Source organism: Anabrus simplex, chromosome 4 (genome assembly GCF_040414725.1).
Source record: "Anabrus simplex isolate iqAnaSimp1 chromosome 4, ASM4041472v1, whole genome shotgun sequence".
NCBI lineage: Eukaryota > Metazoa > Arthropoda > Insecta > Orthoptera > Tettigoniidae > Anabrus > Anabrus simplex.
In genome coordinates this window covers 319,746,746-319,773,977 of record NC_090268.1, presented here as the reverse complement: position 1 = coordinate 319,773,977, position 27,232 = coordinate 319,746,746, and the positions used below count along the sequence as shown (strand labels likewise).

The 27,232-nt window shown below is 38.7% G+C and overlaps 1 protein-coding gene across 1 annotated transcript in view; it reads right to left on the bottom strand.

Moving 5' to 3' along the window:
- LOC136871936 (uncharacterized) overlaps positions 1–24,518 on the bottom strand; it is an 87,521-nt gene extending 63,003 nt beyond the window's left edge. The window contains exon 1 of the mRNA XM_067145676.2: positions 24,492–24,518. The gene's annotated coding sequence lies outside the window, so the exon portion shown is untranslated. The remainder of the gene's footprint in view (positions 1–24,491) is intronic.
- Positions 24,519–27,232: the final 2,714 nt, after the last annotated feature.

Here is a 27,232-nt window from a genome sequence, read left to right as displayed (position 1 = left end):
TTAAAGACATTCAAATACTCACGACTAAACCACGAAATCTCAGAAGATCACTACTCGTCAGCCATTGTAAGATATCCTGACAAAATGCTGAATCCGTCAAGGGAAGGTATCCAAAACAGTGCAAATACACTGAGTGAGGGCTGTCCCATTAGAAAACGTACCATGCATGACCCCTGAGCGTTGCGGCTAGCTGCGGCGTAGCTGAGCAGTATCATACACACCAGTGGCATGAAGATGGCAACACGTCGCAAATTGACCAACTTTGAACTTGGGATGATCACCGGCGCACGGGTCGTAGCACTGTGGAGATTACACAAGAATTTGGGTAGCCGAGTTCAAAAGTGGCGAGGGTGGGTCCTCAATATCGCAGAGAGAATGTTACCACCCCCGTAAACTGCAGCACGGGAAGACCACAAGTGTTTAATGAACGGATATCACGTCGCCTCCACAGAACCATACTGGGCGTTCGATGAGCTACTGTGATTTTACAATGCTTAGTAAAGCTAAAGGTTCCACCTATTCAATACGTTATCGTAATGGTCTATTTAGAACATCACATATTTATTTAACTTATCATAAAATACATCTTTGGTACCGGTTTCGGCAATCCACTATGCCATCATCAGCCATTGAGTTTTTTATAGCAAGGAACATTCAAAGATTTAAAAATATGCAATAGCAAGTCCTATTCTTACATGAAAAACATTAAAAATATAGCTAAATAGCATAGGCCCATTGTACTATACAAATTAACATGTCTTTTTTGAAAAATACAATATTATTTAGTGCATCTAAAATTATTTTATATATAATTGGCAAAGTCTATGATTTGGTATACCTTATGTACAATAGAATCATGTAAAATTGATAAAAGAATCTACTTTTTGCCATTTAACCAGTTTTTAAAACAACAAGTCCTATTTTACATGGAAAATATTAAAACTTGGCTAGTTAGTATTAACCCTTTTTTTATGTTATACAAGTAACATGTTTTGTTAAAAAATAAAGTATCTTTTTGTGCGTCTAGAATTGTTTTTTAGGTGCTTAAAAAGACTATGGTTTGATATAGTTGATACACAGGAAATTTGATGTTTCTATAAAAACCTGTCATTTTTAACACAGTTTCTTAGTTCCTCATAATATGCGACTTATACTGTTTTAGATAATAAATACAGGTTCTTCTTCCTTAAAACTTATTGAAACAACAGTCTGTTTGACTATGTAAGTCCTGATGTGTTTTTTCTTGTTTGAGTATTGCTTCTAGTATTTTCCAATGTAAATAACTGTGTGGCTGAGGCCGAAACTATGGTTAAGATCTTGAATATTATTTTATGTGCCAGATGGAAATGGGCCGTAAATAGTGTTAATCTCGAACCAGTACGGACCTCAGGTTGAATGTAACAGCGTGCAGAGAGAGTGAGGAACAACTGCTGAATGTCTAACGCTAACCAGCCGGCTCAGCTGTAAGGCGGGGCGTATTATGTAGGGGAAGGGGACGCAGGAGAGGTTGCGTTCGCGTGTGCCTGTGTGTCAGGGGGGCGTGGACTTTGCCGGGGATAGTAGGCTAGCGCGCTACGTAATATTTTATATACGGATTGATTTTTAGGAATTTTTAAACTGTTAATTAATGAAATAAGCATGTCAAATAAAATTGTAGGTATTTCCGAAATATCATTTAGATTGTAACTGGTATTATAATATTTATCTAAAGTAATGTAACATTGCTCTGTTAGGTCTAGGAGTGGGCCTTTATTTATTGTTTCGATGATGTCCAAGTCCTTGTTGATACCGTAAAAATTGTGTTTGTATTCCTGTATGTGCTGACCTATTGCCGAAAATTTTCTATATTTTATGGCATTGACATGTTCATTGTATCTGATATTAAATGATCTCCCAGTCTGTCCAAGGTAAACACTGGTACAGTCGTTGCAATGAAACCTATATACACCTGATCTATCGAATGGGTTTTGTATATTAACCGATTTTGAGTTGTAAAAAATATCTAAATTTCTATTATTGGTTTTGAAGGCAATATTGACATTTCTTTTTTTTAAAATATTGGTTAAACGGAAAATGTCAGAGTTAAAAGTAAAAGTAGCATATGTTTTTGTTTTGGGTGTTTCTTTTTGTAATTTAGTATTGGGTTGATGTTTAAATTTATTTATTATGCGTTCTATAAAACATTTGTTGAAGCCATTATAAGATGCGATTTTGCGTATAGTGTTGAGTTCTTTTTTACGTTCTATATTGGACATGGGTACATTAAATATAAAAATAAAATATAGAAAATTTTCGGCAATAGGTCAGCACATACAGGAATACAAACACAATTTTTACGGTATCAACAAGGACTTGGACATCATCGAAACAATAAATAAAGGCCCACTCCTAGACCTAACAGAGCAATGTTACATTACTTTAGATCAATATTATAATCCCAATTACAATCTAAATGATATTTCGGAAAAACCTACAATTTTATTTGACATGCTTATTTCATTAATTAACAGTTTAAAAATTCCTAAAAATCAATCCGTATATAAAATATTACGTAGCGCGCTAGCCTACTATCCCCGGCAAAGTCCACGCCCCCCTGACACACAGGCACACGCGAACGCAACCTCTCCTGCGTCCCCTTCCCCTACATAATACGCCCCGCCTTACAGCTGAGCCGGCTGGTTGGCGCTAGACATTCAGCAGTTGTTCCTCACTCTCTCTGCACACTGTTACATTCAACCTGAGGTCCGTACTGGTTCGAGATTAACACTATTTACGGCCCATTTCCATCTGGCACATAAAATAATATTCAAGATCTTAACCATAGTTTCGGCCTCAGCCACACAGTTATTTACATTGGAAAATACTAGAAGCAATACTCAAACAAGAAAAAACACATCAGGACTTACATAGTCAAACAGACTGTTGTTTCAATAAGTTTTAAGGAAGAAGAACCTGTATTTATTATCTAAAACAGTATAAGTCGCATATTATGAGGAACTAAGAAACTGTGTTAAAAATGACAGGTTTTTATAGAAACATCAAATTTCCTGTGTATCAACTATATCAAACCATAGTCTTTTTAAGCACCTAAAAAACAATTCTAGACGCACAAAAAGATACTTTATTTTTTAACAAAACATGTTACTTGTATAACATAAAAAAAGGGTTAATACTAACTAGCCAAGTTTTAATATTTTCCATGTAAAATAGGACTTGTTGTTTTAAAAACTGGTTAAATGGCAAAAAGTAGATTCTTTTATCAATTTTACATGATTCTATTGTACATAAGGTATACCAAATCATAGACTTTGCCAATTATATATAAAATAATTTTAGATGCACTAAATAATATTGTATTTTTCAAAAAAGACATGTTAATTTGTATAGTACAATGGGCCTATGCTATTTAGCTATATTTTTAATGTTTTTCATGTAAGAATAGGACTTGCTATTGCATATTTTTAAATCTTTGAATGTTCCTTGCTATAAAAAACTCAATGGCTGATGATGGCATAGTGGATTGCCGAAACCGGTACCAAAGATGTATTTTATGATAAGTTAAATAAATATGTGATGTTCTAAATAGACCATTACGATAACGTATTGAATAGGTGGAACCTTTAGCTTTACTAAGCATTGTAAAATCTTGAGTCAATACGGACAAAAAATGAAGTTTTTAATACTAAATAAGTCTGCCTACCAAGCAAAACGAAAAGCCTATCTTTATAAGAGCTTACGTATTAAAATAGGGAAATTGAGCAAGGATATTAACTTTATTAAAAAGTTTATTGCAAACAAATTAACTCCAAAATTTCTAAAGAACAGGAAGTATGTTTCAACACATCAAAGAAAGGTACAGGAAAAAACCAACAAACTTTGGCTTCAAAATGAATTGAAATTTCTACACAAGAAAAAATCCTTTTTAAATAACCGATTATATGAAACTCATCTCGAAGTAACTAAATTATTACCAGCTGTACAGTGGAATATTTTCCAAAATACAGTACAAAATGCATTAAATAAAATACTTTCCCAAAAAGAAAACACGCTAGATAGAAAGTTCCAGACTCTTCTCAATGAAACCAACTCGAACAAAGCGCCATCTAGAAACACATCTTTACATAATATACAAACTCAAAGTCTACCTCAAAATCTAGCCCAATTTCATCAGCCATTTGTGAACCTATCAAAAGTTAACTTCGACCAAGAAGAAATAATAATGCTCTCCAAAGGACCTAAACATAATTGGCCTAATTACAACATCGCCAATAAGGCTAAACAACTAATTATTGAAACAGAAGCAGCCATCAGTAAAATGCCTACAGACATTCAAAACGAAGTTAGGTATGAAGCTAAAAAACAAATTAAAAACATCTTTAGCACACCAGCTATAGATTTTAACACAACCCAGCTTGAAAATAGAAAAAAGATCTGTCAACTTAAAAACAAAATAAAAAATTCAAATGTTGTCATCACAAAAGCAGATAAAGGTAACGCCACTGTTGTTTTAGACCAAACAGATTACATTACAAAAACACAGAATTTCTTTACAGACAAAACCTTCACAATCATAGATAAAGATGCAACGCAATCTATTCAAAGACAACTTAAACAAATTCTTAAAAATACAACATGCCTCTTTACTGACAGCGAAAAGAACAAATTAATTAATATGAACCCCAGTCTACCAACAGTAAAAGCACAACCTAAAATACACAAAAATGGTGTTCCTATACGCCCCATAATAAACTTCAGACCTAGCCCTCTGTACAAAACAGCTCAGTTTATACAACAATTTTTAAGCAAGCATTATACATTTCAAGCTAAGAAATCAATAAGAAATACTTCAGAACTAATTAAGCAACTAGAAAATTTCAAATTACAGGCACATCATACCATGCATTCATTCGATATCACCAATATGTACGCCAACATCAAACCTGAAAAAGTTATACCAATCGTTCTAAAAAATTTGCGCACTCACAGCAAACTTAGTCAACTTGAAATAGATGATTTCATACTAATCTTGAAGTTCCTAACTAATAATAATTATTTCATTTTCAACAAAGTAATTTATAAACAGGACGGACTAGCAATGGGTTCGCCGGCATCAGGTATCTTAGCTAACATTTATATAGATTTTCTGGAACACACTAAAATCATAAATAATAAGACATTCAATAATATAGCCTTCTGGGCCAGATTTATAGATGATACATTTATAATAATGGATCAACGCACTACCGACGCCCCTTCCACCTTAATACATCTCAACAACATTGATTATGATATACAATTCACAATAGAATCTGAGAGCAATAAAACCCTAATTTTTTTAGATCTAACTATTACCAGGCGCCCATCCTCTTTTGAATACAAAATATACAGAAAACCGACACATACAGCCACGACCATCAAACACGATTCTGAACATCCTCCTAGTCATAAAAGAGCTACATACAATAATTTAATACAGAGAGCATTTAATGTACCCATGTCCAATATAGAACGTAAAAAAGAACTCAACACTATACGCAAAATCGCATCTTATAATGGCTTCAACAAATGTTTTATAGAACGCATAATAAATAAACATCAACCCAATACTAAATTACAAAAAGAAACACCCAAAACAAAAACATATGCTACTTTTACTTTTAACTCTGACATTTTCCGTTTAACCAATATTTTTAAAAAAAGAAATGTCAATATTGCCTTCAAAACCAATAATAGAAATTTAGATATTTTTTACAACTCAAAATCGGTTAATATACAAAACCCATTCGATAGATCAGGTGTATATAGGTTTCATTGCAACGACTGTACCAGTGTTTACCTTAGACAGACTGGGAGATCATTTAATATCAGATACAATGAACATGTCAATGCCATAAAATATAGAAAATTTTCGGCAATAGGTCAGCACATACAGGAATACAAACACAATTTTTACGGTATCAACAAGGACTTGGACATCATCGTAACAATAAATAAAGGCCCACTCCTAGACCTAACAGAGCAATGTTACATTACTTTAGATCAATATTATAATCCCAATTACAATCTAAATGATATTTCGGAAAAACCTACAATTTTATTTGACATGCTTATTTCATTAATTAACAGTTTAAAAATTCCTAAAAATCAATCCGTACATAAAATATTACGTAGCGCGCTAGCCTACTATCCCCGGCAAAGTCCACGCCCCCCTGACACACAGGCACACGCGAACGCAACCTCTCCTGCGTCAGCTGGTTGGCGTTAGACATTCAGCAGTTGTTCCTCACTCTCTCTGCTCACTCTTACATTCAACCTGAGGTCCGTACTGGTTCGAGATTAACACTATTTACGGCCCATTTCCATCTGGCACATAAAATAATATTCAAGATCTTAACCATAGTTTCGGCCTCAGCCACACAGTTATTTACATTGGAAAATACTAGAAGCAATACTCAAACAAGAAAAAACACATCAGGACTTACATAGTCAAACAGACTGTTGTTTCAATAAGTTTTAAGGAAGAAGAACCTGTATTTATTATCTAAAACAGTATAAGTCGCATATTATGAGGAACTAAGAAACTGTGTTAAAAATGACAGAGGTTTTTATAGAAACATCAAATTTCCTGTGTATCAACTATATCAAACCATAGTCTTTTTAAGCACCTAAAAAACAATTCTAGACGCACAAAAAGATACTTTATTTTTTAACAAAACATGTTACTTGTATAACATAAAAAAAGGGTTAATACTAACTAGCCAAGTTTTAATATTTTCCATGTAAAATAAGACTTGTTGTTTTAAAAACTGGTTAAATGGCAAAAAGTAGATTCTTTTATCAATTTTACATGATTCTATTGTACATAAGGTATACCAAATCATAGACTTTGCCAATTATATATAAAATAATTTTAGATGCACTAAATAATATTGTATTTTTCAAAAAAGACATGTTAATTTGTATAATACATTGGGCCTATGCTATTTAGCTATATTTTTAATGTTTTTCATGTAAGAATAGGACTTGCTATTGCATATTTTTAAATCTTTGAATGTTCCTTGCTATAAAAAACTCAATGGCTGATGATGGCATAGTGGATTGCCGAAACCGGTACCAAAGATGTATTTTATGATAAGTTAAATAAATATGTGATGTTCTAAATAGACCATTACGATAACGTATTGAATAGGTGGAACCTTTAGCTTTACTAAGCATTGTAAAATCTTGAGTCAATACGGACAAAAAATGAAGTTTTTAATACTAAATAAGAGCTACTGTGAGTCAGATCACAGCCCAGTTGCATGTTGGGAGTCACACACCCATTTTTATTAGGCAACTACACTGCATAAGCTTCACCAGCTGACGATTAACTCGTGTCCCTTTGCTGACACCTCGACACAGAGCTCAACGACGTGTATGGGTCCGTGAACAGCAATGGACCCCAGAACAGTGGTGGCGAAGGTATGGTCCGACGAATTCCAGCTCCAGTTGTATTGAGATGAACACGTGAGAGTGTGGCGTATGCCCCATGAAGCTATGGATCCTACGTGTCAACAAGGTTGTGTCCAGGCGGGAAATGGCTCAGTTCTGGTCTGCGCGGCTTTGTCACGCTTGCAATTAGGCCCCATTGTGCGACTGCAGAGAGCGCCGACAGTTGCATGCTATGTCGGCATTCTTTCAGACCATCTGCATCCCTTTCTGGCCCTACAGTACCCTGATGGAGATGCTATGTTTCAACATGACAATGTGCCATGTCATCGCTCTGTGGTGGCACGCAGGTGGTTTGAGGAGGACTCCAGTGAAGTTATGACTATGGATTGGCCCTCCACATCCCCCGATCTTAATCCAATCAAGCATTTATGGGATACTTTTGATGCTGGTGTACACTCTATGAACTCTGCACCAACTTCAGAAGACCAACTGTGATTTTAACAGTGCAAGATGCGAGGGTCCAGATCCCTCTAGAACGATTCCAAACACCTTGTAGAGTCGATGCCTTGCCGTATTGCTGCTGTTTTGAGGGCTTTCGGAGGAGCAACTCGTTATTAACATCACATTCAGTATCTTCCCATGACTTTTGGCCACTCAGTGTATATGGTTGTGATGGTATATAGGGGTTGTAGTAAAGATATAATGGAGAGGGCATATAATTTAATGTAAGACATCAATTACAGTATGTTTCTAGTGTATTATATATATATATATATATATATATAAAATAAGAGTTTTGTATGTACACTGCTCAGAATTTAAAAAGGATGGCATTTATGTATCAGACATGTCCACAGTAACAAGGTAATGCATTTTTTAATTTTCCGTAATTTCTGTCTGTATGTATGTAAACGCATCAGGAGAAAACGGCTGATCGGTATGCAAAGTCGGGGAATAAGCCGCTACAATCTAGCCCATAAATATTCACCCTGAGTGAAATGGTAGTTTACGGGAAGCCTAAAATTTAATTCTCAAAGATTTATGTTATTAGTGATCATATTTTAATGAACATCGGTATGCAAAGTCGGGGGATAACTCGCTATAATCCAGGCCATAAATAATTTTATTCACACTGAGTGAAATGGTAGTTTAGGGGAAGGCCTAAAATTTAATTATCAAATATTTATTATTAGAGGTCGTACCGATAAATACTACATAACTTTAGTTATATAATATTAAATTTCCTATCATTTATGTCCTAAACATTGTTACCGTACGGTACCGGCTATGATCACAAAAATATTCATGAATTTGGATTTTTGTTACCAAGTCCATATCAGCGCCGAGTCATGAGAACATGAGTGAACAGAATTTAATGAAAATCGGTACGTAAAGTCGGAGAATAAGGAACTACAGTCTACACTATAAATGATGTTACAAATCACAGAGTCGAAAGAAAACTAAATGTGAAGGCCTACAATATAGAAAGCTCATAACATTGTCAACAATAACATTAGGCCTACAATGACCATTGTTTGTTGTGATGTGCTTTGCATCTTCTGTTGCAACTCCGGTAGATAGGATTACTGCTGCGTACCGAGATTTCTTAAAATTTTCTTTACGTCACACCAACACAGATAGGTCTTATGGCGAGGATGGGTTAGGAAAGGACTAAGAGTGTGAAGGAAGCAGCCTTGGCCTTAAGGTACAGTCTCAGCATTTGCCTGGTGTGAAACCACGGAATACCCATCTTCAGTGCTGCCGACAGTGGGACTCGAATCCACTATCTCCCGGATGCATGCTCTCAGCTGTGCACCCCTAACCACACGGCCAACTCGGCCGGTCGTACAGAGTGTAAAAGCCTGGCTGAATATTGACAGGAAGTAGCTGGGGAGTTTGATAACTTTCTTCTTTAGCATGCCATTCCTCTGGTTCATAAATTTCCTGACACTACTAGTACGTAACACACTGGTTCATCATAGCATTCGAGCTATTCAACCCCTACTCTGAGGTGCTGATTGGAATGAGCAGTGTGCATACTTAACGGAATAATGGCAGAGGAGTGTTCACGGCAGTCTGCAGCCTGTCATTCCAGCTCTGGAACTTCGGACTGTTAGATTGCCAGCGTAGTACTGTTCATTAGAAGTGATATAATGTGCGGTTTTTCATTTGAGTATTTCATAACATTGCTTTTAATCGCTACATTCCTACTGACGTTTTTGTAATGACCGATGTTGACTTAGGAAAACCACAAAGTCAGTCTGAGAATCCCATAGTGAAACATGGGTACATCAGCTAGTTATTAATAAATACATCGCAACTGGGAAATATCCCAGTGGCAATGATCACTAACAGTAGAGTGATAATAAAGTTAAAACATAATTACCTGAACAACTCATGGTGTTTTATGATGTATCCTACCATTCTATCTCCTCTTCTGGTCAATTTCACCGCAGATTCAGTATCTCTTCATTTACCCATTTCACAATCGGCATTCTTCTGTAACACCACATTTCAACAGCTTCTAATTCTCTTTCTTTCTGAGCTAGTTATAGTTCACTTTCATACAATGCCATCCATTCCTGACCTGGTCAAATAACTGGAAACCAGCTGTGGATTTTCATTTTTTCACAATGCCACGCTCCGGACAAAAGTCTTCTTATATCAGTGTTTTAAGTGAGCGAATCTCTCTTCAGAATAGCCTTCCTTGCTTGTGCTAGTCTGCATTTAATGTCCTCCTTACTTCTGCCATCAATAGTTATTCTACTACCCAAGTAACAGTATTTATTTACTTCCTAATCTAGCATTTCCTGCATCACCTATCTTTGCTCGACCACACTCCATTACTTCTGTTTTGGATTTATTTATTTATTTATTTATTTACATCTTGTACTCCTTCTCAAATAATGTGCCCATACCATTCAACAATATCTCCAAATTGTCTAGACCAAAATTAATATCAGCAAATCTCACGAGTTTTGATTCCCTCTCCTTGGATCGAGATTTCATTTCTGAATTCCCCTTTGATTTCCTTTACTGCCTGTTCAATGTAAAGATTAAAAAGGAGAGGGGACAAAATGCAGTGGTGCTGCTTCTTTTTTACAGGCCTTTGATTCTTATCACTGCAGCCCGACTTCTGTACAGATTGTAGATCACTCCATCTTATCTTTTTTTTTTGCTAAGGGCTTTACGTCGCACCGACACAGTAAGGTCTTATGGCGACGATGGAATAGGAAAGACCTAGGAGTTGGAAGGAAGCGGCCGTGGCCTTAATTAAGGTACAGCCCCAGCATTTGCCTGGTGTGAAAATGGGAAACCACGGAAAACCATTTTCAGGGCTGACGATAGTGGGATTCGAACCTACTATCTCCCGGATGCAAGCTCACAGCCGCGCGCCTCTACACGCACGGCCAACTCGCCCGGTCTCCATCTTATCCTCATAACTTTCAAAATATCAAATAGCTCGGTCTATAATGCACATTTCACAAAACAAATGAGCATCACATTACCTCTATTGCCAGCGCGCTACTGCCGCAAGCACAGCTGATGCAATACAACCGTAGTAAACAGCCCTCGTAAAATGTAATACCATACTCAGAAAAGCTAATGAACCGATACTGAAAACAAACTCAAAAAACTACACTTCCTAACAACATACAACACTAAAAAGAGAATAAAATTATTAACTCTCAGTCCCAGAGTACAGTATACTGTACATCAAATTCAGCTCAAAGAAATATTAATGAATTGAGGAGTTCTCTATCTTGCTAAAGACCTCTATGTTTGTGTTTGTTTCTCAATTGGTTGAAATGACGTCTACTAACACGAGTGAATTGAAGATAAATAAATATGGCAGACAAGCATCCTGTTGATCAAGATAGGTGGGAAAATTATATCATTTGAACCAATACTTTAGCCTTGGAGACAAGACTTTCACATGCGCGAACAACTCATTTGTTTACACACTCCCGGCCTTCCTGGGAAGAATGTTGTCAAGCTGCCCAATGTTGCCAACCTCTCTACTTAGGAACTACTGAGTGTGTGGTGCTTTGATACACCAATGGTCTAAACTTGTTCTTGACATGCGGGCGGTTAGGATAGGACCTGGACAAGACCAATGGTCTGGACTGGTTCTGGCCATGCAGACGGTTAGGATAGAATCTGATCAAGACCAGTGATATAGGGACAAGTAAAGGGGTACTTTTATTGTTCTGGGGTTGGTAACGAATTAAGATTATCATAACTGACAGGAATGAGCTCACGTGCCACTTTACATTGGCCAATAGGAATGCAAGAAGCTACTTCAGCAATGAAAATGGCGTTTAATACTCGTCATTAGGTAATTAAAGTAAATGTATTTCTTGGGGCAGGATGGTGGGTTCTTGGACATTGCCACGAACACAACTTATTACAAGCAATAAACTTCATTCCGGTTCCGTATTGACTTGAAAGATCTATGATGAAATTCTATAAGAATTAAATTATATTAGGTCCACCTATTCAATACACTTCTGCCATTTATTAAATGGTCTATTTAAAGGTTACGTAGTTGTTTAAAATACCTTGGACATGTTTCAACCTAGCTTAGAGGTCATCAGCAAAATAATATACAACATAAACATACAACAACAAAAAACTGATACATAAAAAATAAGGAAGCTAGAGCATAATTGGACACAATAACGCTCTGGTCACTGTAATAATTTGCTAGCATTAAACTTCGTTGAGATCTAAGATTGTAACTACCTCATCCCCCATCACAGACAAATGGAGTTCTCCAAGGTGATCCAGTAAGCCCAAGCTTATTCAATGCACTTGTTATATGCATTATATTATTATTAAGGAAAGAGTGCACAAATGTGCATAAAATTAGTATACAATGATCAAATAGATACAAAATACATTATTCTTTGCTATATTCCTTTAGAGTCTTTTCTCCTTGCACAAACTGTAAAGTGATATAACATACACTTTGTTTCATAGCAGATTTAACAAAGATAATACAGAACTCTCCAGTCGTGTTATACGCTTATGCTGATGACATGATACTAGGCTCCAGAAACAGGGAGGTCCTCCAGGAAGCAATGGACAAGTTACAGATCCGGGCTGAGGAAAATGACCTACAGTTAAAGACAAAGCTGTTTACATGACATTTCGGAAAGGAAGAAGAGCTGCAGCACAAGGCACAATCAAGTTTTTAGGACAGGCCTTGAAAAGAGTTGGGAAGTTCCGATACCTCGGCATCACACTTCAATCTAATGGAACCTCTTACAGAATACAGGTCAGAGAAAAAAACGGCAGCAGCTATACGAGGGATCTACGACATAGAAAACCCCACCATGATCTCGTTAGAAACAGCGATGCTACTCTTCTGCAGTAAAATTCTCCCTACTTTTACTTATGGTAATCAGCTTATTTGGAACCACTTTACAATGACAGACTTAGAAACCCTAGAAAGAGTAAAAGCCAGATTCCTGAAAAGAATACTGAGCATAGCAAAAACAGCACCGTCGAGACTAGCATATATGCTTGCGAAGGAATGCTTTATCATAGAAGATTTGAGGTACATCCTACAGCTACCATCTATACTACAGAGGTGTGCAAATTATTAGACTCAAACAAAAAAATCCACATGCAACCCAGTTTCTTTTGCAAAATACTTTTATTAAAACATTCTACATGATGTTTAATACTTAGTATGGTGTCCCTTGTGTTTTTATAATGATGTTTAATACTTAGTATGGTGTCCCTTGTGTTTTTATAATCATTTTTATACGGTTTGGCATGCTGTTCATAAGTGTTTTTAAAATATTCCTTGATATCTTGGTCCCTGTGCCATATCTTCATAAGCTCCTCCAAAAGCTGAATCTTGTTTGTAATTGTCTTCTTCCTCAGTTTTTTTTTTTCTTTCTTTTTTCTTTTTTAACTACTGCCCACAGGTTCTTGATAGGGTTTGCGTCCGGGCTGTTACCTGGCCAGGGAAGGACATTTACATTGTTTTCTTCTAGGAATTTGAGCACTGATTTGGTTTTATGACAGGGTGCGCCATCCTGCATGAAGATGAAATCTCCATCCGGAAACCATTCCTTCCGTTGTGGAAATAGTCTAGTTTCTAGCACTTGCTTGTACTGTTCTTGTCACATAGTACCTTCTAACAGATACAGCCCGCCAATTCCCTTGGATAACATGCAGCTCCATACCATCACAGAGGTCGGATGCTTCACTGCCTCTGCGATGCACTGGGGATGGAACTCCTCATCCTTTGCTCGGCGAACGTACTGAGCGCTTTCTTGGCTTACAGAGAATATTGATTCATCAGAGAAGACGGCCTAAAATAAGAATTAAAAGGAACCATAAATATCATGCCACAGTAACTTTCGAAAACAAGACAAATATGTATCATGTTGTGAGTTATATATTTACTTCATGAACTGCAACTTCTTTCCTGCTAATGGTTTAAAAAAATAATATTACTTACCCTACTCCAGTCACTATCAAATTTCTCCTGAACTTTCCTGGCCCAAATCAGCCTTTTTGTGGCCATTGCAGGCGTGATTCTTGCCTTTTTATAGGGTCTATGTGCTAACAGACCAGTAGCACAAAGTCGTCTCCGAACAATAGGCGGTGATATCCCCACACCATACGATTTCAGACTGTCTGAAATGTCCTTAATGGATGCCTTTCTGTTCGCTTTAGCTATCTGTATAAGTTTCCTAGTCATTCGCGGGCTCATTTTAGGCTTTCGACCACAGTTACCTTTCTGTTTTGTAACAAGTTCATCACCAGCCTTCAAGAGGCATGCAACCAAGGATTTTTTCCTTGATAAGTCTCCTGTCTTCCCCATAACCACTTTTGAACAGAAAAACTTCACAGAAGAATCAGTACTGAAAGATCAAATACAACAATGATACTGCCTTTTTTGAAACAATGAAGTCTTCTAAATCACTAGAAACAATCCTACTGACCACACATTATCACACACTTCTCAACAAAGCAAGAATGATATAGCAAATTACATATCAAGAGGCTGAACAGAACAGCTTGTGTAGAGAAGTAAAACAAGCATTGCTGCCATCTTCAGAAAAAGAAACTTACCTACCACATATACTTAATACCATGGCACACTACTATGAGCAACACAAACAAAGCTCAATGAAATGAAATCAGTCATTCCTCCCGTATTTATTAAGTATAAATCGTGATAAACAGAAAAAATGTGTAAATGCGACGGTGAGTCTAATAATTTGCACACCTCTGTACAAGCAGAAGTCCTTAGGAAAAGAAGGCAAAAACAAAGAAATATAGCCAGAATTTTTCACAATAGAGGCCAAGCTAGACTGAAGATGGAGTGGACCAAACCAGGTTTGGCGAAGTGCCATCACAAGACTATCTGTATAGAGATTCCATCATAAATTGTGCATGAAAACATACTTCCATGACCCAAGTGAAGACTGCATAAATGCAAACTATGCAACAAAGTGTGCGAGTTATATCACGTTACAATTTGTGCAAAGAGACAAGGGTAATATAGCAAAGAATAGTGAATTTTGTATCTATTTGATCATTGTAAACTAATTTTATGCATGTCTGTGCGCTCTTTCCTTAACACAATGCGGACTGGTCCCGAGAAAACCCGTGTTTGCCTAGCCGAGCGTTGCGGACCGGTCCCGAGTTATCACGTGTTAGCAGCAGACTGAACTTTAGTGCTATCTTTTGAGATATATGGGAACTATTTGGAGGTCAAGGGTGACAGAACTCTTATGTATGGTTCTACACAATCGATAGTCGCATTTCTTTTCGAGTATTCTTCATATAATAGATTTTCTTTGCATTTCTTGACAACATATTTACAAAGTTCGAAGAGCCATGCAAGATGTCAGCGCCCAGGGATCACACGTGTTTAGACAAAGATGAAATTATTCGTGAATTATGTGCTGATGCAGGCTCCGAATATCTAAGTGATGCTGAATATTTAGAATTCGATGATGAAATGCCGGAACAAGGCCAGAATTCACTGGCACAGCTACGACGACATACTTACGGGACCTCCTGGGTAGGAGGGGTTTCGGGTGGGGAGAAATCAAAACATACTGAAGAAATTTCGCCTTTACTTTCTATCTCTTGACCTTCTTTCAACTCCCGCCTGTATTTTACCGTCGTCCATTTAATCTAATTTTTACGTACTTATTCCACTTACATATTCGCATACTATACGAATTTTACTTACTTGTTATAAATTCCTCGCGATAGGTCATCTTGAACCAGCGATCTTCAACTCCGTAGTCCATCAGCTTTTCCACTCAGCTAACGTGTTACTTGATAATTTGAGGTGTAAACGATGTATATAGACACACACATAGTACATTACCAGTAATAGAGATGGCATTGCAACGTAATTCATATTCACCCCGAAAGATGACTGTCGTTTCTCTCTCAACTGTTGCCAACTTAACTTCTGCGAGGAACAAGAATACACCAAACTCAAATCACGAGTTTCATTACCGGCAGTGTGATTATGGTTTGAAGAGGGAGTACAACTAACAGACGAAAACAAACCAGCCGTGTCGTGTCTCCAGCTATGTCATAGTCGTGATTACTCTCTTAAGACGAAGTAGGCTTACAACTAGAAGAAAGCAATCGAGTTGTGTGTCCAGCTCTGTCATAGTCGTGATTATTGTTTTAAGAGGAAGTATTACTAGACAGAAACAACCGAGTCGTGTGTCCAGCTCCGTAATAGTCGTGATTATTGTTTTAAGACGAAGTACAACTAGCCAAAGCAATTAAAACTCCTGTCCGGTGCTGTATCCATACTAGTAATTATTATTTTAAGAGGGAGTACATCTATGTAAACACAAGAAATCCGTCTTCTGTCCACTCCTCTGTCAACTTATGGTGAGTATCCATATATTCATATCCTGTCACAGTGATTGGAGTATACTCGTATGTATAGTGTTGCCTTCCCATTCGTGATGTGATCATCAAAAGTGTACTTCCAACAACAGTCGCTGAATTAGCAATGCTGTCGCACCTAACCGAACCTAACCTGTCACTACCAGTGGTTTTCTGTGGATCACAACCTAACCTGTCACTAACAGTGGTTTTCGGTGGATCACAACCTAACCTGTCACTATTGGTGGTTTTTGGTGGATTTCAATTAGGAATGCTGTCGTACCTAACCTAACGTGTCACTACCAGTGGTTTTCTGTGGATCACAACCTAACATGTCACTAACAGTGGTTTTGGTGGATCACAATCTAACCTGTCACTACCAGTGGTTTTCACTGGATCACAACCTAACCTGTCACTACCAGTGGTTTTCGGTGGATCACAACCTAACCTGTCACTATCAGTGGGTTTTCGGTGGATCACCCCGTTCAATTAGCAATGCTGTCGCACCTAACCAAACCTAACCTAACGTGTCACTACCAGTGGTTTTCGGTGGATCACAACCTAACCTGTCACTGTCAGTGGTTTTCGGTGGATTACAGCCTAACCTGTCACTATCAGTGGTATTCGGTGAAACACAATTGCTTTCATAAGGGATGCTAGAGACCTGTTGGCGCTTTGCAGTTCTAACCTGGGGGCTAACGCCCCCAGACCCCCTTTACTTGTCCTCAGACCGATGGTTTTGCCACTAGCCGGACCTAACCAAACCAGACCAATGCTTTTCGTACTTGCCGGACGTACTTAATACTCGTAAAGATTTTGCAACATCATATCGTACCGTTAATACCTATTTCACGAACCAACTAGTCAAGTTGTAACCCAATCTAGTGCCTGTAAATTGTGTTACGCAGTCTCAAACAGCAAAATATAACAGACCATTAATTCATACATTTAGCGGCCGCGACACGTCCCTTCGAATTATCCGCCATGTTTACAAACATCAACTCGCCAAAGACGTCATACATGACGTCATATAGACGCACAAGCAGCGGCCGCGGAGCCCGTGCTCGCCCGTGCCGGCGGATTCTGGACTTATACCGAAATGCCTTCTAACGGAAATGTTTCTAGTGATGACGAGGATATAGCCTTATCTTCAAGGTGTGGAACTCACGTAGCACAGAACGAGTCTGATAATTGTGTTATGGGAGTAAATATTCTAAATATTGTAAATAATGTAGTGTTTTCTGACAACTGGGTTATGGACAACAGTGAACCTAGGCTAGAGGATTTTAAAGGCGCTCCTCGTATAAAGGTATGGCCTAATGAATCTGGAGACATAGGACTAGTAGCAAGACATATGTTTGGTGAGGAATTTTTTCAGTATGTAGCTGAACAGAAAAACTTATATGACCAGAATTTACATTCTCATAACGTATCCCCTAAAACACTAATGTGGACTAATGTCACTAGCAGGGAAATTAAAAAATATTGCTCTGTGTATATTGACAGGGCAGGTGAAGAAATCATGTCTGAAAGATCACTGGCCAACCGATACCCCAATAAAAAAAACCATATTTCCGAAAACTATGAGCCGAAATAGATTTCAAGAAATACCCCGCATTTCAACAACTATTCAGGAAGGGCACTAGAAAAAACACAGCAGTCCTTCAAAAGCTAGTTAAGTTCTGACAGTTTATTTGAATGCATGCACTCCAGCTTGGAGGTAGTTAGAATGTGGCCGGGAACAGGGCTGTGCATGGGGTGAAGGGCATCCGGTCCGCAATGTGTTAATAATAATATAATGCAATAACAAGTGCATTGACAACAAACTGAAAAACAATTCGTCAAAAGTACAAAGTTAAACACATTTTCTTACTTCCCTATTTTCTTACTTTACCTTAACTTATTCCAGCTGAAATACCCATGTTACAGCACTCCGACACTCATCATCACCAGAGCTGTCACCAGAAATATCCTTGTCATTCAACTCCTCACTGTGGCTGTCATCTCTCAGATTTATGATATCATCCATGACTGTGTCCCAATACCACATTCCTTTTGTAATCTTCCTCTTGAAATTTTTCAGCATGTGATACTCTGTGAGATATAGATGATTCCTATAGGGAATCTGAAATATTTCTTCCGAATGAGTAAATTTATAATACCAATATAAATGGTCCGTTATTGGACATAAATTTTCCAGCTAACTCATTCCTGGTTGCCAGCGTTTCGTCCCCGTGTGCTAGGCTCATCAGTTGGTACCTAGCACACCTACCAAGAAGCTGGCTAGTGCATACCGTGGAGGCCACTGCATAGGCTAATTGTAACCACGGCAGTGCCAATGCACTATGAGAGACTTTGTCTGATTATCAAGTCTCATCTAAATAAAATATATGGGGCGAAGGGTTCTTATTCCTCAGAAGATTCATTTTTCTCAAAAACTATACTCTGGCTCTTACTGTATCGGCTCTCTCTATTAAAAATCTTCTCCCATCGTTGCTTTTTTTAAAAAAAATATTTGAACCCCTTAGACTTCTGTTATCTCCACACAATGAAGTAACTCCTCATTTAAAGCTTAGCCCATATCTCTTTCTAAATCACCACATAATTTGTTCAGTGTCGAGTATTTGCCCTATAAGTAATAACTGAGGAGAGTTCTTATTACATCTTTATAGAATCCGACGACTGCATTTGTTACAGTTCCTTTTGATTCGTTTGCGCGGTGATTGAAATGAGATGGAACCAGATGACTGGGTACTGTATCTTCCTTTACTATAAGCTGAATGGTTCGCATACCAACTTGACAAGCTTCTGACACTCTCTGCTGCACTTTACACACTCACTAAAGGGCCATTATTCTCTGCTTCCTTTTGAAAATATTCATGAACATTACTGATAATTTTTCTACCTTGGCTAATTATCTCCTTCCTTTTTGCCATTGTAAGATATATAGTTCAGTTATTACATATAACATAGAATGCAAATAGAAACAGTAGAATAAAAACGAACTAACATCACATCAAATGCCACGAACATGCTAATCAAAGAATGCAATAAAGGATGCGGCAAGAATAACTCATAAAACAAGAATAATCGGTATAAGTCCAGGATCCGCCGGCACGGGCGAGCACGGGCTCCGCGGCTGCTGCTCGTGCGCCTATATGACGTCATGTATGATGTGTTTAGCGAGTTGATGTTTGCAAACATGGCGGATAATTCAAAGGAACGTGTAGCAGCCGCTAAATGTATGAATTAATGGTTTGGTATATTTAGGTGTTTCAGACTGCGTAACACAATTCACAGCCACTAGATTGGCACTAGATTGGGTTAAAAATTGACTAGTTGGATAGTGAAATAGATATTAACGGCGCGATATGATGGGGCTGAATTGATTTCGCGAAAACTTTACGAATATTAAGTACGTCCGGCAAGTAGGAAAAGCACTGATCTGGTTTGGTTAAGTCCGGCTAGTGGCAAAACCATTGGTCTAGAGACAAGCAAAAGGGGGTCGGTGGACATAAGCCCCCATGTTAGGGCCGCAAAGCGGCCAACAGCCCCCAGCATCCTTTACGAAAGCAATTGTGATTCACCGAAAAACACTTTTATTTGCTAGTTGCTTACGTCGCACTGACACAGATAGGTGGGAATGGGAAGGAAGTGGCCGCGGCCTTAATTAAGGTACAGCCCCAGCATTTGCCTGGTGTGAAAATGGGAAACCACAGAAAACCATCTTCAGGGCTGCCAACAGCATTACTAATTTAGCGCGGTGATCCACCGAAAACCACTGGTAGTGACACGTTAGGTTAGGTTTGGTTAGGTGCGACAGCATTACTAATTTAGCGCGGTGTTCCACCGAAATCCACCGATAGTGACAGGTTAGGTTGTGATCCACCGAAAACCACTGATAGTGACAGGTTAGGTTGTGATCCACCAAAAACCACTGGTAGTGACACGTTAGGTTAGGTTTGGTTAGGTGCGACAGCATTACTAATTTAGCGGGCTGATCCACCGAAAACCACTGATAGTGACAGATTAGGCTGTGATCCACCGAAAACCACTGATAGTGACAGGTTAGGTTGCGATCCACCAAAAACCACTGATAGTGACACGTTAGGTTAGGTTTGGTTAGGTGCGACAGCATTACTAATGTAGCGGGGTGATCCACCGAAAACCACTGATAGTGACAGGTTAGGTTGTGATCCACCGAAAAGCACTGGTAGTGACACGTTAGGTTAGGTATGACAGCATTAATAATTTAGCGGGGTGATCCACCGAAAACCAAAGCTAGTGACAGGTTAGGTTAGGTTTGGTGCGACAGCATTACTAATTTAGCGGGGTGATCCACCGAAAACCACTGATAGTGTCAGGTTAGGTTATGATCCACCGAAAACCAAAGCTAGTGACAGGTTAGGTGCGAGAGCATTACTAATTTAGCGGGGTGATCCACCGAAAACCACTGATAGTGACACGTTCGGTTAGGTTTGGTTATGTGCGACAGCATTACTAATTTAGCGGAGTGATCCACCGAAAACCACTGGTAGTGTCAGGTTAGGTTGTGATCCACCGAAAACCACTGATAATGACAGGTTAGGTTGTGATCAACCGAAAACCACTGGTAGCGACACGTTAGGTTAGGTTCGGTTAGGTGCGACAGCATTGCTAATTGAGCGACTGTTGTTGGAAGTACACTTTTGGTGATGACATCACGAATAGGAAAGCAACACTATACACACGAGTATATTGCAACCACTGAGACAGGATATGAATTTATGGGTACTCACCAAAAGTTGGCATAGGAGTAGACAGAAGATGTACTCCCTCTTAAAATAATAATTACTAGTATGGATGCAGCACTGAACGGGAGTTTTAATTGTTTTGGCTAGTTCTACTTCGTCTTAAAACAATCATCACGACTATCACAGAACTGAACACACGACTCAACTGTTTATCTCTAGTTATACTTCCTCTTAAAACTATAATCACGACTATGACAGAGCTGGACACACAACTCGATTGTTTTCGTCTAGTTGTAGGCCTACTTCCTCTTAAGATAGCAATCAAGACTATAACATAGCTGGACACACGACTGGTTTGTTTTCGTCTACTTGTACTCCCTCTTCAAACAATAATCACACTGCTGGTAATGAAACTCGTGATTTGAGTGTGATGTATTTTTGTTCCTCGTAAAAGTTAAGTTGGCGACAGTTCAGAGAGAGACGACAGAGTCATCTTTTGGGGTAAATATTAATTACATTGCAATGCCATCTCTATTCCTGGTAATGTACTATATGTATCTATATATACATCGTTTACGCTTCAAATTATCAAGTAACATGTTAGCTGAGTGGATAAGCTGACGGACTACGGAGTTGAAGATCGCTGGTTCAAGACGGCCTGTCACCAGGAATTTATAACAGGTAAGTAAAATTAGATTAGTATGCGAATATATAAGTGAAATAACTACGTATAAAATAGGTTAAATGGATGCCAGTGAAATACAGGCGGGAGCTGAAAGAAAGTGAAGGGAGAGGAAATACAAGGTGAAAGTTCTTCAGTATCTTTTAAGTTCTCCCCACCCGAAACCCCTCCTACCCAGGAGGTCCCGTAAGTATGTCGTCATAGCTGTGCCGGCGAATTCTGGCCTTGTTCCGCAGTACGTAGAGCGAAGCCACCGCTAGAATAACCTCACCATGCTGGTTTATCTAAAGGCAGACTAATTCTGAGGGTATGTTGTCAATTCCAGATCCTATTCAGATCTTGCAAAGCCTAAGGTTCAAGAACCTAGTCATCCACTTATTTCCACCGATACAACTGTTGGATATGTTCCTATCATCTTTGTGCCGTCTTCTTTCCCTAGAAGAGGCATTAAGTTTATTATTATTATTATTATTATTATTATTATTATTATTATTATCATCATCATTATTCTTAGAAGCCTCATATTGGAGGTACGGAACATGTCAATAAGTTGACCCCTGGTCTATATGTGAATCTCATATAATTTGTGTTTAAGACAGGAATGAAAAATAAGTGACAGTGGTATTAATGCGACATTTGTGCATGAAGAGGAAAACCCAGTGTTCTCCCTAGGACCATTCTAATGGGCGCACCACCCAGCCATTATAACCTACATATCTGCTAGTTACATAATATTTCAAATTGCTTTGTCGCACCGACACAGATAGCTCTTATGGCAATGATGAGATAGTAAAGTGCTAGGAGTGGGAAGTAAGCGGCCATGGCCTTAATTAAGGTACAGACCCAGCATTTACCTGGTGTGAAATTTAACCACGGAAACCAACTTCAGTTCAGCCGGCAGTGTGGTTCGAGCCTACTATTTCCCAAATGCAAGCTCACAACTGCGCATTCCGAACTCGCTCAGTTTATATAATAATACATATTTCAGTCATTGAAAACCTACAACCTGTTTTCCAGTCAGTGACCAGGTCAGAGATGAAATGAAGCCCCATCTTGCGGCGAGGATAGGAATTGTACCGGCTGCCGAAGCCTGTCACACTCCTCTGGGGCAATAATTAATGACTGACAGATGAAACGATAGTGGAGAGTGTTGCTGGAATGAAAGATGACAGGAAAAACTGGAGTACTGGAGAAAAACCTGTGTCCCCCCTCCCCACCAATTTGTCCAACACAAATCTCACATGGAGTGACCGAGATTTGAACGACGGAACAAAGCGGTGAGAGGCCGGCGCGCTGCCGCCTGAGCTACACATATTTAAGTCAAATATTCCAAATTAAAATGTAAACACTGTAAAACTGTCTATTTAAGTGAAAAATTTTCACTAGTCAGCATGATTGCGCGAGTTACATCGAGTTCAGCTTATCACGTGTTGTGCGCGAGTGGTGTCTGGATTAGCGTGGAATCGCCAGTGAGCACTCGATTCTGCGGGACGTAAGACACCCATCTGGCTCATCACAGCAACAGACAGATTATGAACGAGCAGTAGAACACTGGAAGTTCAAACTACTCTGTTATGCATTGTTCGTGATAACACTAAAATAGTTCAATTTTTGCAGTTAATGTTTACCTGTCTAATATTATTGTTAATGGCCTGAGGTGAATAAGTTGAAATTTTATCACATTTATTTTTTATGTAGTACTGCCCACCCGGCTACTCATTCCTGCCACCCAGCTACTGAAAATTTCTGGGGAGAACACTGAAACCACAAATTATTTCTAGATAAGCCAAGACAGCAGGATTTGCACCCATGTCTTCTCTAAGCCTATGCAATGCTGAATGTAAAACTTACCATACTTGTGACAGTCAAAAATCATGCTATTTATTTATTTATTTATTTATTCAGGATCAGCAACAGCATAACGCCGACTAACTTATCCAAGTAACAACCATAACCCAATAAACAATGGATTTAATTCATAAATGCCATAATATCCGATAAAAGTGCCAAATACCGACGAAGCACATAACTGGACGAAAAATTGACAATTTCAGACATTTAATTAGGAAACACTTTGAAACAACAAAAGCACTCTCGATACCATGGGATGAACGTAATTAACACACCTGATCACGTAAAAAAGGACAACCTAATTCAAACACGGTGATCAACCACCGGAAAAGAAAAGTCATTGTGGTAAGGAATTTCATTACTCAAAAACTATTCGTTGGAAAATAATACGCTGCAATACATCTGCAGCAGTATAAGTTACTGAAAGAATCTCTAGCAACACCTCGAGATTCCGAAGACACCAGGACTGTTCAACGTTTACTAGCTATGCATACCGAATCCCTCTACTGTTCTAGAAAAAGAAAGAAGGCCTCCATGTATTTGTATTGCAACCCCATCACGGGGCCAAATCCTCAATTTGTTGTCCTCCGAAGACAGCAGCAGAAATGTCTCTAATAATTCATGACGTGATAAGAAACAATACGCCTTTAACATTCACAACAATATTTCACTAATTAGAGAAACTCGTAATAGGCACAATTTAATTCAACTCACCCCACACCCCGAGCAACTGCATCAAACAGTCTCCTTAACGAAAAACGGAAGTCTAGAAATTCTTTACTTTCATATCCGTCTATGTTATCTTGTACAATAAAATCCTCTGACATATTTCAGAGTCCTAATGCACTCACAATTGACAAACACTAGTAATGTCACCGACGTAACAATACGATATTCCAACTTACAACTAAACTTGCACACTTGTACTGTATGAACACAAACGCGCTAAGAGCAACAGTTGAAACATAACCCATTCGCCATATTGTCAAAGATAATCTACCAAAGAGAATAAGTAATAATCTACAATACCAACGAGCTAGAAAGGGGACTATAGAGTGGCTAACATGGCTGCTACAGCGCTCTGGGTGGTGCCAAGACGAAATAGCGACTCCATAGTTTAAGCGCCTTTCTTCCGCTTACGATGCGTTACTTTTAATAGATTAGATCGAATAAAGTATGCTCTCTACGTGTGTGGCAAGCTAATGCATAAATTGTAGGAAAAACACGACGAATGTAATCATATTTCAAATAAGATTTTTTTTTAACTAAAGTACACAGTTATGGGCGATTAGCAGAATTACGTTGCCTATGTAGCACAATCCAGCACGTGTAGGGTAGGCCTACTTTTATTTTCGTGTAGGAACTGACCAGACAGCCAGACATGATAAACTGTATCCTGCCTGGCTGAGTGACTCAGACGGTAGAGCGCTGGATTTCTGAGCTAAGTTGGCATATTTGGTATTTGAAGGTGCTCAGATACGTCACCCTTCTATCAGTGGATTTACTAGCACGTAAGAGAACTCCGGCGGGACATATGTCCGCCACCTCAACGTCTCCGAAAACCGTACTAAGTAGTTCGTAGGACGAAAAACTAACAACACTATTTATTATTACATTGTATCCTACAGAGCACATTTCCCTAGCATTTTGAAAAAGAAGTAATGTGAACAAATACTTATTTTTCGTAAGTTATTATTAGTTTTACGTAATACTAACTACTTTTTCTGATAAGCAGAGTTGCCTGAATGTAGTCCCGCAGGAGTTCTTTTGCGTGCCAGTAAATCTACTGACACGAGGCTGAGGGATTTGAGCACCGTCAGATACCATCGTATTGAGCTAGGCTCGAACCTGCCAAGTTGCTTTGTGTCCGGCTCCTTGGCTGAATGATCAGCGTGCTGGCCTTTGGTTCAGAGGGTCCCGGATTCGACCGAGTTGAGGATTTTTACCGGGTAGTTGACAGTTAATTCCTCTGGATCGGCGACTGGAAAACCTTCTTCATCTACACACAACAGAACATACTACAAACCACCACAGAAACACGTAATAGTAAATACATCACTCCACCTAGGGTTGGCGTCGTCGTCCGGAAGGGTATCCGGTCGTAGAATTAGGCTAAATCCATACAAATGCCAAATCCAGGTAACTGGCAAAAAAACCAGGATTTATTATTATTATTATTATTATTATTATTATTATTATTATTATTATTATTATTATTAAAGTTATAGCAACCTCCGTGGCTCAGACGGCAGCGCGTCGGCCTCTCACCGCTGGATACCGTGGTTCAAATCCCGGTCACACCATGTGAGATTTGTGCTGGACAAAGCGGAGGCGGGACAGGTTTTTCTCCGGGTACTCCGGTTTTCCCTGTCATCTTTCATTCCAGCAACACTCTCCATTCTCATTTCATAGCATCCATCAGTCATTAGTAAATCACTTTGGGAGTGGCGACCCCATCGCACTAACAGCCTACATCTGGTTCATTCATTACATTCCTGACCCGGTCATTGACTGGAAAACAGGTTGTAGGTTTTCATATTCATTAAAGTTATATGAATTATTTCTCGATGTTGTTATATTACTTTGTTCAAGGTTTTCTGTTCTATATTTTCATTCCCTGTATGTAGGTCTAAATTTGTTTAATGGCAATGTACTATTGTGATATGTTTTGTAATTAGGGCTACCGTACTGGAAATGCACTAATTTTCTTTCTTTATACAATATGTAAGACGGAGCTCGATAGCTGCAGTCGCTTAAGTGCGGCCAGTATCCAGTATTCGGGTGATAGTGGGTTAGAACTCCACTATCGGCAGCCCTGAAGATGGTTTCCTGTGGTTTCCCATTTTCACACCAGGCAAATGCTGCGGCTGTACCTTAATTACGGCCACGGCCGATTCCTTCCTATTCGTAGCCCTTTCCTGCCCCATCGTCGCCATAAGACTTATCTGTGTCGATGCGTCGTAAAGCCAATAGCAAAAAAAAATGTAAGTATGTAGTCTGTACTTTGTATTTTTAATGTCCTTTTAAACAGGCATTATGCATCTTTGAGTGCTTCTCTAATAAAGAAAACTGTGAAACTGTATTTATTCCCGCAGCTTCTGTACTTGCTTCATCACACGCCCACTCGATTTGATCGCTTACAATATGGTGGACGTGGCTTTCAAGTAGATTCAAATATGGCGGTCCAATAGCCACTCTATAGTCCTCTTTCTAGCTCGTTGTACAATACTATCGATAGAGTACTAGCAAATACAGTCTCTACTGTATTTGGTACTAGTCAGTCCAAAGAGCAAGAGTCACAGGATAAAAACTCAATAACCTCATGTCTATCAAGAGGGAATATCGATAAGGCCTTACATTGTGTCCACACTTAATAAACATGTTAAACTTGACTTCCTTTTTCTATATACAGGTAGTTTATTACATCAATTTGTGGTAATATATTTAGGTGGTTTCTAGTATGTTCAAACAAGGACAATGGACTCAGATGAAGAGGATTACCGGGCGAGTTGGCCGTCTGGTCAAGGGGCATGCGGCTGTGAGGTTGCATCTGGGAGATGGTGGGTCCGAATCCCACTGTCGGCAGCCCTGAAGATGGTTTTCGTGGTTTCCCATTTTCACACCATGCAAATGCTGGGGCTTACCT